Source organism: Clarias gariepinus, chromosome 8 (assembly GCF_024256425.1).
Source record: "Clarias gariepinus isolate MV-2021 ecotype Netherlands chromosome 8, CGAR_prim_01v2, whole genome shotgun sequence".
In the NCBI taxonomy this organism is placed as follows: Eukaryota; Metazoa; Chordata; class Actinopteri; order Siluriformes; family Clariidae; genus Clarias; species Clarias gariepinus.
Genome location: NC_071107.1, coordinates 16,713,822 through 16,718,516, shown reverse-complemented (window position 1 = coordinate 16,718,516; position 4,695 = coordinate 16,713,822). Strand labels below are relative to the sequence as shown.

General features: G+C 35.1%; 1 long non-coding RNA gene across 1 annotated transcript; it reads right to left on the bottom strand.

The window, feature by feature from the left end:
- Positions 1–1,645: 1,645 nt before the first annotated feature.
- Positions 1,646–3,378, bottom strand: LOC128529424 (uncharacterized). The gene is made up of 3 exons (XR_008361054.1): positions 3,298–3,378; positions 2,413–2,459; positions 1,646–2,229 (listed from the first exon to the last, which is right to left on the bottom strand). It is a non-coding gene; the product is annotated as an uncharacterized LOC128529424 (long non-coding RNA).
- Between the last annotated feature and the right edge of the window lie 1,317 nt (positions 3,379–4,695).

The window sequence follows — 4,695 nt, the reverse complement described above, 5'->3', positions numbered from 1 at the left end:
TGGACTTTGCATTGCTGCAGCGCACACAATAGACCCCATCCCCCAGCTCCCCCCCCCCCCCCTCCCTTTAGGGTTACTGCACTGCTGCACTATGGTCGCACTTAATTTTTTTTTTATCACACTTTATTACTTCATTACAAAAGCCGATTAGCCAAAGATGGGAGGCATTCTAGCGCTCTCACCTCAATGCCAGCTCTAAGCCAATCATGGATGTCTGCGCGCTCACGCAAGCAGAAGAAGTGGATAGCGCTATTTTCTGATTAAGTTATGTGCGTGAGTGAGAAGTACAAAAAGTGATGCAGTATGCTGGCATCACATGCCTCAGAAAAAACACATGATAGTCTTGGGCCCTCCTTGACTGGCAGTTTTAGACTTGATTTTAATAATAGTTAGGAATTGGCTACGACTAAATTTGGGAGAAAATCTGAAAAAATCCCTCAAAAAATAAAAATAAAATCAGGATATCTATAAAATCATGACACTTACATAATCGCATTACAGATCGAATTGGCACATAAGTATCAGGTGGTCCCTGGTGATTTCCCTCCCTACTAATTATGTGAGGATTGCAAACAACAACCCCACACATATCTGCCTTATGCTATAACTAGTTATCAAGTTTAAGTTTAAGTTCAAGTAGGCTTTATTGTCACTTTAATTATATACAGTTAGTACACAGTTATCGAAACAACGTTCCTCCAGGACCAAGGTGCTACATGCAACATAAATTTACAACATAAATTAACAGAAGAGCTAAAACTAGCTAACTAAGAGGCCTAGTTAGCTGCCTAGCGGAGACAAGACAGATTGACCTGACAACATAAATTAACAACATAAATTAACAAAAAAATAACTATTTATCTAACTATCTAACCCAGAGATAACAGACAACATAAAGTGCACGTGCAAATGTGCAAACGAGCAACAAAGTGACAGTGTGACAAACACAACATAACATAATACTTTGTGGTGTTGAGGTGATGAGTTGAGGTAGTGCAGAACCAGTAAACGTTTTAGAATTGAGAAGAATTTAAGACGTTGGTGCAAAAAGTAGTCCAGTAATAAATATTGTGCAAAAAGGAGCATTTTCAGGTTGATGTGTACAATAGTTTGGTAGTGTAGGTCAGTGTGTTTGTGTTGATTAGTCAGTCCAGTCTCAATGTTTTGAGGTAGTTGAGTTAAGCTGAGGATAATGTTTGTGCATGTGCGTGTGTGTGTGTGTGTGTGTGTGTGTTTATCAGTCCAGTCCCATTTTGTTGAGGAGACGGATGGCTTGTGGAAAAAAGCTATTGCACAGTCTGGATGTGTGTGCCCGAATGCTTCGGTACCTTTTTCCAGATGGCAGGAGTGTGAAGTGTGTGTGAGAGGGGTGTGTCCGATCAGCCACAATGCTGGTGGCTTTGCGGATGCAGCGTGTGCACTCTAAAAAATAAAACTGTGCTGTACTCAATTTTTTTGGTGAAACATTTTTACACTTAAAAATATTGAGTAAATATAAAAAAATATAAAAATCATGTAAAATATACTTCATGAATTGAGTAAAAGTCAGTAAAAAAATTAAGTAGACTTGAATAACTATATTTAGTACAATGATGTACAAAATTGAGTAAATGTAATGAAAATTAGAAGTTAATGAAAAGTGAAAATGAGTAAAATAATTGAGTAGATATAATTGAAATGGAAGGAAGAAGATACTGAAAATTATACTATTATTTAATAAACAAATGTGCTACATTTACTAAATATTTTAACTGAATGAAAGAAACAATACACACATTTTCATTTTAATTAAACATTTATTTGCCAAATTGGACAAGACATGAAGTCTAAACTCAACCTGGTTTACTTTGCAAATGACATGTAACAAGATCATAAACAAAGAGCTGAATTTATGTTATTAGTAAACAGTTTCAGAAACAATACTCCTGCCACAAGTATTATACAGTTAACACATGGAAAGTAGACTTTTGTATTAGAATCTAATGAGTCACATTTTACATCTGAAAGATTGCACACCTTCACACTTCAGTTTCCTGCAAACTGTGGGATCCATACAAATGTGTGTGCAGACCTTGTCAGGTCTTAAAGAAGCAATGACAGTCTAAATGAAGACAGGACACTAAATATCCATGACCAACAGTACCATGCTTTACTCGGTAATGATCGAAATTCCTTTTGATGATACGACAAATGTGCAGAGCTTACACCGCCATCCCATAATGCTGGCACCTGAAAAAGGAACAATAGTATACAAGTAAGTACAAGTGTGACTGTTACTGTAAAGTCTACCAGACTGGTAAAATAGTACTTCCGTTCAAATACATACTTTTTGGACTAATAGTCTATTTCTATCTTTGATTCAATGGTTACACATTTAATACTTCTGTAACATTTAAAAAAGTTGACATTTACCTCCTGTTTTATCTCTATTCAACTTCTCTTCATTAGTGGTGTTGGTGCTGTGAAAGAGATATAGAAAATATATAACATGTTTCACACAAACACACACACAAAATTAATCAGTTTTAGGTTCTTTTACTTACATATCAGAACATACATAATGTTTCACTTCAATATTTAAATTTCATATTACTTTTTCCCAATTCTAATTCTGAGATGTTGTATTTTCACTAAATCTTTATATTTCATAGCTTTAGTTACTAGTACAGTACTTAGCACATTTATTTTATAACATCTGCTGCTGCGTGCTCAGTGTTTAATCATGTTAAAAAATACTTATATACAGTAACGTATAAAACAGTACCAGAACCCGGACACTGCACCTCATTTCTGCTGTTTAAACCGGATTTGTTCTGAGTTTTTTCCTTAAAGTGTCGGAGTGACCGAGCAGACTCGCGGTTCAGTGTGTGAGGTGGACCGGTACACATGCGTTAATTATTTAAACATGTTAGTTTTATATCCTCGCCACAGTGGCGGTAGGCTGCGCAAAATCACCGCATTTGGCGGGAGAAATTCAAATATTGCGGCACAACCGCGGCCGGTTACACCGAGAAACCCGGAAAAAACCCGGACATGCACGCGCTGCTGCTCGGTGTTAAATCTCTCCTTTTACACCAGAGTTTAAGTGTCTGTATTAAACGCGCTTTAGCTAAGCAGTTTGGTGGTTGGAACAAACAAGCTAAATCACACTGAACCCCAGGACTGGCCTGTTGCTAGCTATCGTTAGCTCTGTAGCTCGGCTGTGACAGGATTCAGAACAGTAACTCACACACTATAAAGTTGTGTGTGCAGGCAGACAGTCATTATTACAGTAACTTGTGTTAGCTGTTTACTCACCAGGATTTGTAAGGAATGTTCCAGAATGTTCCAGGTGCTTCATGTCCATTCTCACATCCTCACAGCCTTCTTGTCTCTGATGTTACACCAGACTTCCCATGAGCACTTGCACAGGGCAATTTACTCAATTATTAAAGTTTTTGTTGTTAAAAATAAAGAATATTGAGTTGGAATAATTTATAATTGTAGTTCTTGAAACTAATCAGTACAATTACTCCATTAACAGATATTTTGATTGAAATGTATCAAAAAATTTTAAGTGCATGTTAAAAATATAATTCAGTTAGTCAAATACTGATTTTTACTAGTGAAGTAAACTTAAATTATAGTGTAAATTTAAGACAAAATGAATAATTGTTTTTTTAGGCATTTATTTTGATTTGTCTAACTCAAACAATCATGTATGTGACTTTTAGAGATTTTATTAAGGTAACATAACTTTTTTATAACTGTGAAATTTACAAGGCCACAGAATCATTTTTTAGAGTGTGGTGTAGATGTTTTCAATAGAGGGGAGAGAGACCCCGATGATCTTCTCCACTGTTCTCACTATCCGCTGTAGGGTCTTGCAGTCCGATATGGCACATGAACTCATGATGAGGAAATATTAGAGGCAGAATTTACAGATATTGTTGGCAACTCGTCCTCTAAGTTTGTTATGTGTAAAAGTTATCCCCTCTTTTATTTATATGTGTTTTTGTATAAAAGCATGATAAAAAAAACATCTGACCCTTCACAATAAAATAGGAGACCGATAAAGGAAATCATTACCTCAAGTTATTGCTGCTAAAGTTTAATGTTTTGAATCATGGGGGTACTTAGCATTCAATAAATTATTTTCTTACTGGCTTAATTTTTGTTAAATAAATAATGGCACAGTAAAAAAAGTTATTGGTGATTGTCTGAGGGTGTATTTGCTAATACTGAAAGTTGCTATGATCAGATTATTTTTGTTATGATTTAACACAAAAAAGAGAGGGCACTAACTTTTACACAGGCCTGTATTTGTTGTTTTTGTTTTTCAGATACAGATATTGTCATTGTATTACAACCTTCTATATATACCATATGTAAAATATTCAATATAAAACTGTATACTATATATACTATCTATAAGCTAATGAATGTAGGATACCAAAAAATAGCAGCATGATTAGAAAATCTAAACCATTTTATATTAAAAGATAATTGCATGTAAAATACAAGTGACAGCTGCATGATATCAAGTCAATGACTCATATCAGTAAGATTGTGAAGAAAAAATTGTAAACAAATGAGGTAATCCAATATACCAAGTAATTCACAATATGCTCAAATAACAGAAGTGCTGCTTTGTAGAGTGTCCATACAGTCCTTATACTGATTGAAGGTGGGTACAATAGATGAATAGATTGATCA